This window comes from Megalops cyprinoides, chromosome 11, assembly GCF_013368585.1.
Source record: "Megalops cyprinoides isolate fMegCyp1 chromosome 11, fMegCyp1.pri, whole genome shotgun sequence".
Classification (NCBI taxonomy): domain Eukaryota; kingdom Metazoa; phylum Chordata; class Actinopteri; order Elopiformes; family Megalopidae; genus Megalops; species Megalops cyprinoides.
In genome coordinates, this window is record NC_050593.1 from 597,170 (window position 1) to 612,839 (window position 15,670).

At 40.4% G+C, this 15,670-nt stretch overlaps 2 long non-coding RNA genes across 3 annotated transcripts; both read right to left on the reverse strand.

The window, feature by feature from the left end:
- Nucleotides 1-731: 731 nt before the first annotated feature.
- Nucleotides 732-6,754, reverse strand: LOC118786276. Its single transcript, XR_005005321.1, has 4 exons — nucleotides 6,673-6,754; nucleotides 6,319-6,382; nucleotides 3,051-3,070; nucleotides 732-1,346 (listed from the first exon to the last, which is right to left on the reverse strand). It is a non-coding gene; the product is annotated as an uncharacterized LOC118786276 (long non-coding RNA).
- A 3,426-nt stretch (nucleotides 6,755-10,180) lies between these two features.
- Nucleotides 10,181-14,060, reverse strand: LOC118786273. 2 transcript variants are annotated; one of them, XR_005005318.1, is made up of 5 exons: nucleotides 13,995-14,060; nucleotides 13,671-13,714; nucleotides 10,891-10,946; nucleotides 10,622-10,687; nucleotides 10,181-10,351 (listed from the first exon to the last, which is right to left on the reverse strand). It is a non-coding gene; the product is annotated as an uncharacterized LOC118786273 (long non-coding RNA). The 2 variants fall into 2 exon arrangements; XR_005005319.1 differs by having other exon boundaries at nucleotides 10,622-10,690.
- Between the last annotated feature and the right edge of the window lie 1,610 nt (nucleotides 14,061-15,670).

The following is a 15,670-nucleotide window of genomic DNA, read 5'->3' on the forward strand; positions in this document are numbered from 1 at the left end:
TGATAACCGCTTCATTGTGAACAGTGCCCTGCGGAACCGGATGATGAATGCCACTCAACTCCAGGCACATTTAAGGGAGGTGAGAGGCACCCAAGTGTCACGTCAGACCATTCGAAACCGTTTACATCAGCATGGTCTGCGTGCTAGACAACCTGTAAGGGTACCTGACCACACCACCAGACACAGGCCTCATCGTCTTGCATGGGCCAGGGAGCATTTACGCTGGACAAGGGATCAGTGGGCCTCAGTGTTGTTCTCTGATGAAAGTCGATTCACGTTGAGCAGAAATGATGGCCGCCAACGATGTTGGAGACGTCAAGGAGAGCGCTATGCATCAGCCACTGTTGTCACCAGACGAGCCTTTGGTGGTGGTGGTGTTACAGTGTGTCTAGTCAATACAGAACTGCCCTACACTTTGTGAATAGTACAGTGACAAGCCCATACTACCTGAATAACATCATTAATCCAGTCATTGTGCCCCTGCATGAACAACACAGGCCGAATTTCATCTTCATGGATGACAATTCTCCAGCTCATCGAGGTCGCATCATTAGGGAACGGCTGCTGAAGACTGGGATACCTCAAATGGAGTGGCCTGCACTTTCTCCAGACCTGAATCCCATAGAAAACCTATGGGATCAGCTGAGTTGCCGTGTAGAGGGTCGTAACTCTGTACCCCAGAACCTCAATGACCTGAGGGCCGCCCTTCAAGAAGAGTGGGATGCCATGCCTCAGCAGACAATAAGTTGACTTGTGAACAGCATGAGACGTCGTTGTCAAGCTGTAATTGATGCTCAAGGGCACATGACAAGTTATTGAGACATTGACATTTTTTGTTGTGGTATACCCACCACTGTTGTGGGCTTTTGTTTCAATAAATTGTTTGAGATGAGGAAATCACCATTGCATGCTTTTACTTAAATGCCCTACTTTCATGATATAATATCACTGTAGCATGGACTTTGTACATTTTCCATAAATTTCACCCAAAAGACAAATATCCCTGACTTTTTGTGAGTAGTGTATTTACATATTCATTGTTGGTAGGATTTGCAGAGTTTTCAGCAGAGTCATTCATAGAATCTTTGGCAGAGGTCATGGTATTGTTGGCAGAGCTTATGGTATTGTTCATGCTATCATTGATATTGAAAGGATGGTTCATTGGATGGTCATTTGGATGGTTCATGGTTGGGTCATTGTCAGTCATGTCACAGGCCATAGGCCATGAATCCCTGTCAGTCAAGTCTGGCTTCCTAGGAAGAGACATCTCCTCCCCCTTGGAAGCAAGGGTGTGACCCTCTGCTCCATCCTCCTCCTCTTGGCTGCCTGGGAGCACCGGAACGCCTCTGTACGGGGCATTTATGTAACACAGACACACACAGGACAGCACATAGCCATCTCTCAAAATAAATGAACCACTACAGTAAAAACTGAAGTGAAGTGCCAGTTGAGACAACATTTATCAATTAAATGCAACCCACAGCACAACGTACAGTTTTGTCACAGGGAACATGTGAAAGCATTTATTTGGTTTAGTGCTTTATTAGCAATTTGAGTGTCTTTGTTAATTATGTCAAAATAGTTCATTCAACCTTGATGTAACCTACTATTTTTGCAGTTAAACAATGTTTTCCTTGGGTAATCAAAAAACTTGCACAGGCTTCATTTACATAGAATTACCTCATGTAAAATCTTACCAGTACACAGATTTCAATAATAAACCAAACAATGACTAGTTATATGGCAAGGCTGTCCAAAGTCAGTCCTGGAGGGCTGGTGTGTATGCTGGTATTTTGGGTAACGTTTCAGCCAATAACTGCAAAAACGGTTAAAGATATACACATCCAGTGCACTAGAAATCCAGGAATGACTTTGGAGAATCCAATTTTAAATGTTAAGAAATGTTATGCAAATACTGTGCAGCGTGATTAGTAATCTTATATGCATCTTTCAATTCAATTCAATTCATTTTTATTTGTATAGCGCTTTTTACAACACAAGTTGTCACAAAGCACCTTTCATTGTTCCCAGGCCTGAGACCCCCTGAGAGCAAGCCTAAGGCAACAGTGGCAAGGAAGAACTCCCTATCAGGAAGAAACCTTGAGCAGAACCGGGCTCATGGGGGGTGGGGGGGGGGGGGGGGGGGGCATCTGCTTCTGGCCAGCAGAATTTTTAACACTGCTTAAGTCTAACTCCTTAAAATGTTGTGTGAGTTGACTTGCAGCACCTTATTGAGATCACCACTTCTCAATTAAATCAATGTTCAGTTACGACAGAATAAACATATATCCAACTCTGTACAAATAGAATTGTAGCAATTAAGCAAATAGGACATTCACTGAGATGCCAGCCTCCTTCATGGTTTCACAACTATTTAAACTCCAATGGTTGAATTATTTTCAGAAAATAATAATGCCAATGTTTTACCCATCTGGATATATAAATAGTATTTGTTAAAATGTCATTATTGCACTGACTGTCCTTCTTAAAAAGGATGCATCAAGATGGTGAGAAAAACTCACATCAAGAATACTCAAGTTACTCACTGAAACACCCTTAAGGATTTCTCCAATTAGCTACACAATAGAGCCTATTTGCATTGCTTCATTTTGTATACAACACACATAGCAAGTCATGATTTCATGCTTAAAAAAAAAAAGATGTGCCGCTTAACATCCATTCAGACGTCTGTAACCGGACGTTGTGAAGGTAACGCTTCCTGTACGCAACACGTGTATCTCATGTCGCGTGGAAATAAAGCAATTGCGCTGCCAGACATATAATGGTACAGTGTATTAATGTGTATTATGTTTAGTATTGTACAGTATTAACCAACTTAACCCATATATTACACTTTACTTTTAGTTGAAATACAGTACGGTACTGTATGTTTACAGTATCTTGGCTACAGTAGCTTACTCCATATAGGTTTGTTAAGCATATAGTATGGTGTTCGCACAACGTCCAAATCATATAACGTCCTGTTTCAGAGAACTTTATCATGGATGTTAAGCAGCGCCTAACTGTACTTTGCTTGAGTGTTCACTTACCTTATTAGTCACTTGGAACGCTACAGGCAGGTGAAATTCAGACAGGACACATAGGAGCAAACAAAAAAAATCTTTTAGGACATACTGGCAATCAGGTTTTGTGCTGACTCTTCCCACAGAACATCAAAACAGGAATGCTATTTCTATACATACTGAACCAAGTTCAGCACTGCTGCTCTTTTCTCATGGCATTCACTGTCAGCTTAAGCTTTGTTCACAATGGCATTACCATTGCTGTCGGGCGGTAACCTTGTATGTTCAAAACCATATCAGGAAATTAAAAAAAAACATGTTTTTAAAATAACTGAACACCGTGTCGTCACAGTTGTCTTTGTGTCTTTATATATGGTCAGATACTTACGTGTCATTACTAACATTTTACCAAAATCAAGCTCAAATGGAGTTACAAGGTTTTTGACCAGCGAATGTCGAGATATGTGTCATTGATTAGAACAGCCGCATCTGAGGCAGTAAGTGCATTGCATTACGTTATCACGTTACATGTTACAAAGTTTATTGTAGGTATGGGTGCGCTCTCTTGTTATAAAAGATTAAGTGCTATGAACAGGCTATTGAAGACAGTATTGGCTATGACTAGACTGCAAATGCTAAACTGCACTCCAACCTACCGTGGTTTGCCTGCACTCTTCTCTGCTCCCACATGTCTCAGGCCTCAAATACATAAAACATTTGCCTTCATAGACTTGGTGTTTCTTGAGTAAAGAAAGCGCTGTACGTATTCAAACAACCAGCTCTTTATTTAGCCTTGCATTGCAGCTCTTGCATTAAAAACCAGAGTGTCTCCAAAATGACTACTACTGCTGTGTATTCTTCTACAATAGGCTATAGCTAGCTGCTATACCTTCATCTATCATCGCCGTTTCAATAATGGACAGTTTTAACTGAGTTTTCTAATAAACATTACTTTCGATGAAGTAGGGACTGATCTCGGTAGCGAGAGAAAGGCTATGAATAATCCGATCATTTCGTGTCACATCGCTAGCTAGCTACACTAGTCTCCTCAGCAAACACTTCCATCTATAATCACAGTGTTAACATCCGAACTAAATTTGATAAACAAGTACACTGCATAGTTTTAAATGTCTGAAACCTTGGGCTATTTGAAAACATTTTATTGAGCTATTTGCCTCAGTTGAAATCGACTCCTCACTATTTACCTTCAGCTCTGCTGTGGCCAGCACTTCACTCAAGATGAAGGCGGGGTAGAGCTATGGGGTTTTGCCGACAGGTTGAGGATCCAATGGAGTTACGAGATTTAGTCACAAGCTCTTTTTAATACTTTTCATTGGTTAAATATTTGTAAAACCCACAGACAGGCGTGAAGGGTGACCAATAGCATTGACTTATGAAAAAGGGCAAAACATGCAGATACAAAGTTTCCGCCCAACAGTGACAATATATTGGAATCTGATTAATTTTATAAGTACTAACAGCAAAAAAAAAACACATGCAATCACATTTGTACAGATCTGATCCAAAGTACATTCGTATGTGGTTTAAAATGCGATTCAAATCGCATTTCTGGAGATGCGTTTCAGTCTGACCACTCATTAGATTTCAAGCTTTTTTTCTCCATCACATTACACAATTATTTGGACATCGAAACTAATCAATACATGATTAGCTAGCTATATAGCACTCTACATTGCAGAATACATGCCCCACCATTTCCTCGAGCTGCCTCGTTCGGTAACAGAGTCCGCAACACAGTGGGCATGGGAATAACATTTGCTTGCCAATTGTGCAAAATAGTTTTATATCAAAATGCATTCTTTTTATAACAGACCTCATTACGAAAAGTTAATTTTTCATTGCCCAGATTGTTAGCTAAATACATACGTATGCAAATCATACCAACGGACATGCAGTAGCCTACCATTCCCATGCGCTGACGATGGAAATCAGTAGCTAGCAATTCAGATAGATAGCTAGCTAATTCAAAACCAGGTGAAAATGCGTGAAAAAGTCCAAATTCGAGCCGAATTCATACCCCACCATGTTTTAATTTTCGGGAAAAGTTACCCTACATGTTAACTTGACAGCTAACGGTACATTTTATTAGCTACCATTAGCAATGTGGGTAAACACTCGACAACATCTACAAAATTGCAAAACTTGTCAGGATTTGCATATATAACGCTGCGTAAAAGTTTATTTTAGAAATAAAATCACACCAGCTTATGAAATACAACTATAGATAACAACCTAAATGCTACTGTCGTGCCTTAGCTTGTACACTACTCACCTTGTAGAAGAGCAATTTCAGAACGGAAGTACTTTTGCTGGAGCTTGGTCAAAACAGCTCTACGTGACTTGACATCAGTGCCCAGACATTTTACAACCAATGACAGCTGGTGTTCACAATGACCAGTTATCCTCGCTGTTTCTTGACAGAGCCTATCAACATTCGATTTTCTGCATATTCTTAAAGCCTAAACTTTTGGACCATACAACTTACCGACTTGCCTTTGGTAGCTTAAAATTACAAAGAAAACCTTATTTTGACTACATTTATTAAACTATTAGTTCTGTTAGTTATATGTGACACAAAACACAGCCCCAAGATAACCGTTTATCATTTATTAATAACGAACAATTCAACAGACACAAAATGGAAAAAAAAGCATTTTCAAAAAAGGTGTCAAACAATTGATGGCGGGGAAATAAGACACACCAGACCAACAAATGAAGTTTTTGGGTTCTTTATCTGATAGACCTCAGAGGGTCTTAAGAAAGAATATAAAAGTATAGAAATAAATTTCAGTGAATGAAACTTTCAATAGCTCCAAAATAGTGTTGCACAAAACAGTTATCCAAACTATCTGAAATAAAATGGTTTCACTTGTGTTCTCACACTTGACTACAAAAGTAGAAAGAAAAGGACTCAATCTCTTGCAACTGCTTCACTATTGTAAATCATAAACTGAGCTCAATAGCAATCGGCTACAAAAAAAAACGCAGTACAACACTTGGCAGCATAAAACTCGTCAGTACAAAACTCCGAGTAGAAAACTTCTTGATAGCCAACTTGGCAGTAGAAAACTTCGAGGTACAAAACGTTAGTAGTACAAAACTTCGCAGTGAAAAGCTTATCAGTAGAAAAGACAGTAACAAAAACGGTAGTGGTGATACTAAAGACATAAAAGCACACAGAGCTCAATAATACACCACACATTCCAGTTCATACATACAAAATAAACTCAAAGTACGCATAAACATGTAGAAAATAAACATTTGAGAGACTTACATCCGTCCCACACGTCAGTACATTGGCATGTGCTCTGAACAGGATACCGATACTCTTCTCACAGCTAGATAAACCAATATGACATCAGTCACCATATAAAGCCAAAAAGTTAAAGTCTCAAACACTGATTTTCTTTTAAAGTACCAGACATCACTTGGAAACAAGCATTACATGACCTATACATAACCTAAATGCATATATGCATCGCAGGGTTGGTAAGGTGAGGTGTCGCCCACATGTTAATATAATATCTGCCACCATCCTACTCCAAACGAACCCATCCACCCAAATACATTATAGCAACAGACTCTTCAACACTTATTGTACCAGTATTTGAGCACATGTATAACTTACACGGGATATTAATGAAGATTAATCCTTATCAAGCTTCAGCCAGTAACCTCGCCCTTGTTCGTAGCTCTGCCGCTCTCGTGTTTTTTTTTTTTTTTTCTTTCCAGCAAACAAACCCAGCACCCCCGTGTGGACTACTAAATTAACGTCACTGTACTGAACACTGAACTTTCTGGCACTTAAAGGGAACACGTACCATTAGCAGAGAAATAAAAGAAAACAATAAAATAAACTCAAAATATACCACAATAGTTTGTATTTCAATTAAACATAGTATTTTAACTCTTTGTACTAAACGTTAAGCAAAAAACTCTCAAGCAGGTAAACAGTTATCAAATATATAGCAATTATAAACAACAAACATCACTATGTGGAAAAACCTGAAATCAGCATTGTATTATAACTGTACTAAAATTAATGTAGGCTATTTCATACTGGAAACACTGGAAACGTCAAACAGTTCAACAGGTAAAACATAACAACTGTAGAAGTTAAATGTGCATACTGAAATATATAACAAACAATGAACACACTTTTGAAAACTCACTCAATCACACTTAGAATTCAGCGTTTCCAAGACCACCATCATCCTCCGCACAAGTGTTCTCTTTTCAAAACGCTGCTTGATAGTAGTGATCAAGCTGTCTTCATTGACAAAAACATTAAACTCAGCAACATTAAAGAAGTGCTCCTCCATATCCTCCACGTCATCCAGTAAACGCCACATGTTGTACTCGGTGAAGTACGCATTAATTGCGGAATTCGTGATAGTGAGTGCGTGATCTGTACCGTCGATTGTCAGTGACATGGTGCCTCTGTGTGTTCTGGAGTAGCAGCATGACTTCTGCATCAGTTTGTAGCACTCACATCTGTGGACCGATGACTTGGCATTGAACTCACCCTGGGGTGTCTGGCACATGCCTGTCAACATTTGGGTACCAAAATCCGGGAGACCTCTGAGCGGGGGTTGGGTGGTGGTGGTGGTGCTGGATGGTGGCAGAGGTGTAGCGGAGCTGAAGTGATTAGCTCGTGTGAGTCCTGCGTAAAGCCTTAGGTAGCGGGTAGCAGGTAGCCGAGTGGTTGCAGCGGCTACGTCACTCCCCCTGAGACCTGGTTAAGTAGCGTTGTCGCCGACAGGCTAACGGCAATTTGCCTTTAGCTCAACTGGCAACGACACTGGCTTTAAGGGGTTGGCAGCGAGCAGTAAGAATCTCGGTTCGAAACTCGCTCGCTCGCCGACCCACGTAACATCATATTAAAAACACAACGCAAGAGACCACCCGTTACATTGGTGCCGTGACTCGGATCACTGGCTAAAGCACAGCTTGGCCGCCAGTGGTCGCTGAGGAGTCAGAGGAGGTCAAAGGGGGGTGAGTGTAGCGGAGCTGAAGTGATTAGCTCGTGTGAGTCCTGCGTAAAGCCTTAGGTAGCGGGTAGCAGGTAGCCGAGTGGTTGCAGCGGCTACGTCACTCCCCCTGAGACCTGGTTAAGTAGCGTTGTCGCCGACAGGCTAACGGCAATTTGCCTTTAGCTCAACTGGCAACGACGCTGGCTTTAAGGGGTTAGCAGCGAGCAGTAAGAATCTCGGTTCGAAACTCGCTCGCTCGCCGACCCACGTAACATCATATTAAAAACACAACGCAAGAGACCACCCGTTACAGAGGCAGGCTAAATACACATAAATTAATACATAATAACGTGAGTTATTCGTGTTTCTTTTTATTATTATTACAAATTTTATTACATAAACAGAAACACTGCACAGCAGTTAAACACTGTGGTGCATGTAATGTAGCACTGTGGAACATGTAACATGGACCGTCCGTCCCTTAGTGATGAAGGTCGAAATGGCCGGTGTGCCCTTCTGTGCCTCCGCTGCGCGCTTGTAGCGTTGTGATTTAGTGTGCTGAGTATCCAGCTAACACACGACGTTGCAGCAACGTCGCCAGTAAGTGCTCATTTGGTCACCACGACATTACCTTATGGCGACGTTCTTGTGACGTCGCAGCAACGTTTTTAAGAGAATGTTGCAATTTGGTCGCGTGGATAACGTTGTCGCAACGTAGTGCATTGGTCGGTTGCAGACGTTATTTAATGGTACCTGGATAACGTTGCCGCGACGTCGTACCCTGGTCGGAGATAGTATTTCCGGAAATGACCGCGGTCAGCTTTGTTTTTTAAACAACCCGACTGCAGGTGACAACTGTACATGTGAGCTACATGAATTTCAATCTACAGATGTTTGATTTTATAGCTCTTATACTAAATGTTGCATCCCAGCACTTATACACAGGAAATATGTCGTTCATTTGCAACTCAGGCACGTCATACATGTCTAAATGGCTGTTTTATTGGAATTATGAACAGGTAGTGTACAACTCAACAAAAATCTTAACAGGAAAATGCAATGAATATCTGTCTAGTATTAGTATTTCAAAACTGGGCTACAGTTCATGCCTCCCAGTGTCTGCAGGCTTTTCAGATGTCACGGCTACATCTAGATAAAAGTAGTCTGCAGACAGCACTTTATTCCCAATCCCTTGTGTACTAATAAAAGTCAGAACTGCATTACACTGTAAAAATAGAAAATCACCTCCATCAAACCGCAATCTGCAGGATAATGCTTTAACAGAACAATTTATTTAAACCGCAAGACATTTTATTTAGGTTAGAGGCTAAGAACATTGCATTTCTCCTAGCCATACAATGCAATGAGATTGCTACAAACTATATAAACAACATATCAATTTATAAATATAAATATATATCTGCTGATACCGTTACCATACTGATACGATACCAAATATGAGATTGGGACTTTTCAACCCCACCTCACTTAAGAGATGGATGTGACCAAAAAGCTCTTGGTGGTAAAAGAGGGTAGAAAACCAGCAGCCCGCTCAAAGTTGTCTCTGAGAAATAGTTTATTTACAGTGCTCAAAAGTGCAGTATACAAAAAATAGCAAACAAAAGACTTACAAAAAGAAAACAAAACAAACAGTATGCAATGCAAACTCACAACAGAACCCTATAATTCAAGATCAGCCTCACAGCAAGCTCTCACCTCCTTCTCTCTCCCTTTTACCCTTAAAGCCATGAATTACTGGCTAATAAGGAGAGCCCAACTGGATAAGGAACAATTCCCATTGAATAACACATCAACAGTTACAGCCCCATACAGAACACATAATATAGTGCACAGAATTACACCAAAGTACATACAAATAACCATACACATTTTCTCCCACACAATCATGAAATTACATACAGCATATACACACTAACAAGGAACGCTAAGAATCAGACATTTACCAGAAACTAGATCAGTTGTATCCAAAGCACAATCAGGCAGACCAAAAGTGACCACAACATCAGAAGATCAATACATAAAGCTTTGTTCACAGAGATAGAAAAACAAATTCATCACAGATACAGAATTTATTAAATAAAGAACGCAACACTCCAATCAGCAAAAGTACTATCAAAAGAAAGCTGTGTAACAGTGGTCTCATAGGATGCGTAGCAGTCCCAAACACTTCTTAGAAAGGGAAACTAGGCCAAATGCTTGGGGTGGGCCAAGACATACAGCATTTTGTAGTGGATAACTGGGAAAAAAAGCCTCCTGGCCATGAATTTCTCCTGCCAGCTTTCCTCATCTTCCAGCAAGAGTGCTCTCCCCTTGCTGCTCAGAGAGAAGACCAGGTAAAAGTATGAGAGATACCAATGATCATTTGCAGCCAATTCTAAATATGGTGTTCATTCTTTGCATTGTAATTCAAGTTCATTTGCCATAGGTTTACTTTATGCAGCAATGACATCTGGTCCCTGTTTAAACAACTTGGCTAAAGGAGAGAGTATACGAACAAGTGAGTAATTCTATTAGCTTGCTCCATTAATACAATACTCAAACATGAAATACATAGGTAATCACTTTCTTGGAGTGTTCACTTACCCCTGACAGAGGCTGAAAGAAGCTGTGTGGCATTGAGAGTTGCAGCACCATCATGGGACAAGGTAACTGCTGGCCAAACATAAAGCAGCAATCACACACAGGTATCAACATAAAGGTTCACTCACTATGTTGTGCTACATGAACCTGAATCTGCCTTAAGATATATATGCACTGATACAAACAGAAGGATTCCTGAGGTCAAAAGTTACTTTGGCTTTATTAGTATAAATTATTTTCAATGTCCAAGACAGTATAGCATTTTGAAATACCTTTGGTGAGGCAGGGAGGAACTGATTGAAATTGATTTGCCTGATGAACACCTGTCCTACAGAAGAGACATGATACATGAGGGCCATTACATAGATGGCAATCCTTTAGAAAACATGAATGGACAATCATCCACATACATAGAATGAGGATGGGAAAAGGAGCAAAGCCATAAGAAATACAGTAGACTACAGAAAATCTATGTGATCATTTGAAAATGTATGCTAGTGATACCTACATCATACACAGAACAGCACTGAGAATAACTGGGGAGACCCAACAGGCTCAACAAGCTGGTGAAGAAGGCCAGCTCTGTTGCTGGACAAAAACTGGATAGCCTGGAGGCAGTGGTGGAGAGGAAGATGAGGGACAAGATCAGGACCATCCTGGGCAACCCCTCCCATCGCCTCTATGATGAGCTGTGGCAGATGGGGAGCACCTTCAGCCACAGGCTTATCTCCCCAACGTGCAAGTCGGAGTGATTTAGGTGCTATTTTGTGCCGACAGCCATCAGGCTGTGCAACAGCACCAGAGACCCCCCAGCCAATGCCTCTTCCATAGTTGCCCCCCCCCCCCCCCCATGCCACTTTTGCACTACATGTTAACACTTGAAACTGTTTCTGCTCATTTTACTGTTCACTATACTTTTTTTGCACTACATGTACAGTTGTTTGCTTCATTGTTGTTCTTTATTGTTTATTATTACTACATTACACATTATAGCTTATTTATTGTACTGTATTTTTATTGTATTTTTTTATTGCATTCTATTTTTATTATAGTGTTATCTGTACTTCTTCGCCTGTCATTTCTGCTGCTGTCAACACCCAAATTGCCCCGCCTGGGGATCAATAAAGTGCTATCTTATCTTATCTAATACATGTGAACATTATACTAGTTATATAAACAGTCCATGAGTGGAATACAAATACTTGTACAAGTTTGTAACATATTCCCTGTACTTCTTATAAACACACAGCATGAGATTATACAACACTTATGGCATGAAACTACAGGCCTACAATGTAGTTTGCCCTATGTAAAATACACAGCAATGCAATCATGTAAATAAAATCTTCTGAACAACGGTCACATCATAGGCATCTTACAGTTACAATGCAACTTTCTGTAGCGTCCTGAAGAGTTACTGTGACTAAATCCACTGGTTCACCCTACTCAGTGCTCTGTTCTCACTTCTCTGATAACGTTACTTATGGTTATTATACATTAGACTACTCACTATATTTCATGGCTCCATTCATATTGGGAACAGAAGCGTAACTAATGTCTTAACACCACCACTGAACAATTAACACCAACCTTGACAGTGACTTGACTGAGCGAGACTGAGTGCACGGGCCGTCTCGTGGATGGTTTAGCTATTCATATTCTATGAATAAACATTATTCTTCGCAGTCGTTGGTGGTTTTCATTGAGACAGAGAGATTAGCAGAAGCATTTGACATTTTATTAACATTAGTGTCAGGGCTCCGCCCCCTTAAGCCGCAGTGTTTTTGTTTTCCCTGTCCTTGTGCTTTTGTTTTCCTTGTGTTCCGGCCCCGCCCGGCTCCCCGCCGGGTCCCCGCCCACCTGATTCCCTCATTGCCTGCACCTGCCTGCCTGCTCACCTGCTTCCCATCTCCTCGTTACCCCAGCCCTATATCTTCCCTACGTGTCTCTGTCTCGTTGCTAGTTCATGCAGTGAGTTTTTCCTGTCTCGTCCCCGCTCTAGTAACCTGAAGTCTGATCGCTGTTTTTGGAATCCTGCCTGTTTGTCGACTTCGTCCTTCGCCTGCCGTTTTGGTCCCGTCTGCCTGTTCTTGCCCACCTGGTTACCGACTCTGCCTGCCCCGACTCCCGATCCTGGATCTGCCCCCGGACTGCCTTCCCGTGTTTTTGAACCCTGCCTGCCCCTGTACTACGAACTGCCTGACGATTATAATTAAACGCTTGGTTCCGTTTACCCGGTGGTCCGCGCTTGTGTCCCGATCCCCGTTCCTGACAATTAGTTTTATAGTAGTATTTAGTAGTTAAATATAATAGATAGTGTAGTAGTTTTTGATACAGTATTTCTTGTTAACTTTAGTGGTTTAGTATAAGGTTTTGTATTTTTATAGCGTAGCTTAGCACAGTGTTTAACTTTATTACAGTGTTTAGTGTAGTTAGTATTATTATAGTAGTTTTATAGTAATAATAGTGTTTTATAGTGTAGTGTTACTGTAGGTTTTTGTATCATAGTGTAAGTTAGTGGAGCGTCAGGAAGTTAGCTAGCTAATTAAGGCTGACCATCAACACAATTTCACCTAAAACAGATTTAAGGTGAGTACTGGTGTATGCAGTCATACATACTGTTGCTAGAATGGACCGGCATGTCCTTTGGCTGACTTTCCGTGCTATAATCGGCCATTTGATACACTTAAATTATTGTTTTAACCAAAGTTGTATTTGTGACGCTGAAGGCGGTGGAAGGCATGACACTATGGTCAGAACTACTAACGTTAGCTTGCTAAGAAAATCTCTGCTAACGCTAGTTAACTGTCAATGCTAGCCAGCCAGATTCTTAGCGTTAACGTTAATGCTGAACAGGGAATTACGTGGCTACGGTAGTCCTGATTTATTTATTTTTGCATACTCGACGATTCAGATGAATAAAATCACTGTCATATTATAATGGTTGAGTTACTTTCCTATTTATCCACGACATTTATCTTTATGTCGTGTGCACCGTCATTAGGTAGGCTATGGATGGGTAGCTAAATTAACGTTACCACAATTAACATACCTTCCAAGTCCATTGATTAATATTAGACAAGGTCCTGCCTGGTCCTGTAGAAAAGAAAAACGGAAAAACAGTAGATACAGTTTCCCGATTGTGGCTAGCTAACGTTAATTGTATGTCTTACATTACCAAGCATTGCTAGATAATAATAGCTAACGCTAATGTTACATTACCACACTAATATTAGTCACATGCGCAACTCACGTTCCTCAAGACAAATAGCATACACTTCATAAACGCATTAAGTTGTTAAGTCTTTCTTGTTGCCTATTAAAAGTGACTGATGTTTGTTGTAGTTTGGAATAATTACGATATTGCGGCTCTTACCCCTTCCGACGTTTTCTGAGTTCCCCTCGCGCTAAACTACTACGCAACCCTCGACCCCGCTACCACACCTCAAACTGTCATTTGACAAACCGGGCTAGACTGGATATAGGGGAGCAGGGCCCCTACAACAGTCAATTACTGTGACGGCCACTCAGAGGAGATGGGGAGATGGGTCTGATACAGCGAATCAAATATTGGCCAATCCTGTTACAAAATTAATATGTGCCTTTCAAAAATAGACTTAACACTCACTATAGATTAGAAAAAGCTTATGCATTCCACTTACTTTGAAATGACAAAAGGAGTTTAATTTAAAATGTAATTTTAATCAAGACATTTACTGCAAATTTTAGGTTTTAGAAATGTTCATATATTATCACAAGTAACAAATGGTAGTTGTGTGTTTAAGAATATACTATAATAGGTTACCATAGTAAAACCAAAGTTGCACCCCTGCAACCTTTTAACAACCATTTTAATAAACATGCCTCATGTGTTGAATCTTATTGCAGGATCCACCCACACTTCATTTTTAACTTGCTGACTGGTAAGAGATTTTCCTCTAAAATATGTTGATATTTGCCTCCATTCATTATATCTGTCTGGAATCAACAAAGCATGTAATTTGACCAGGGGGTGCCCAAACATTTACACACAACTGCACAACCCCAAAATCTCTGAGAACCTCAGCCATGTTTGAATGTGGGAACGGTGTTCTTCTCATAGACAGTGTTTTTTTTTCTTGCCACACACTGGAAGTCATTGTTAACTGCTAGACACAATGGCAGCACACTTGGAATATGCTAAAGAACATGTCAACAAACCAACTGAGTTCTGAAACAAAATCGTGTGGTCTTATGAAACAAAAGTCAAACTATTTTGGTCACAATCAGCTAACGTGTGTCGCAAGAAAAAAACATTGTCTATGAGGTGAAGAATAACTTTCCCACATTCAAACAGTGGAGGTTCTCTGACGTTTTGGAGGTGTTTATCTTCATCAGGCACTGGACCTCTGTAGAAATTGGAAGGTAGAGTGAATGGACCATCCGATCCTGCAAAAAGAAAACAAATTTATGAAGACAAAAGGAGGACATTCAAGTTATTACTAACCATTTACATTACATACAAACTACCTGCAAACTTTTGAAACATTATTTTGATTATTGCACTGTAAATTTTTTAACATCCACTTTTGATCATTTTAGTTACTTGTGATGTGATGTGAAGTTTAAAATGTAAAGTACTATATGTATACGCTTAATATCACCACAGGCTTTCCGGCATGTATTTATGAACACATTGTAACCAATCTAACACCAGGTGTTATGATGATAAACGCATCTTAGGTAGAGGACGCGTGGGAAGAAAAGCGTTTAAAAATGGGGACACTTCATCTTACTATTTCTTATTACCTGTATACATGAAAAGTCCTATGGTTTTAACAGTAAATACAAACACATTCCTCAACAGAATGAGTGAGGAGAAGCGTGAAAGATCAAGGCAATACCTCCGATCCTGGAGATCAGCTAAACGTGTGCTCAAAAAGATAAGAGTAACACAGAGCATCTGATTGATGACAACAGATATCAGAGTGAATCAAGTGATGCTTCCAATCACATAGAAGACACTGAAGGCATGTCACCCCCACAGTCCCTTGGAGCATCATTTAATGAGTT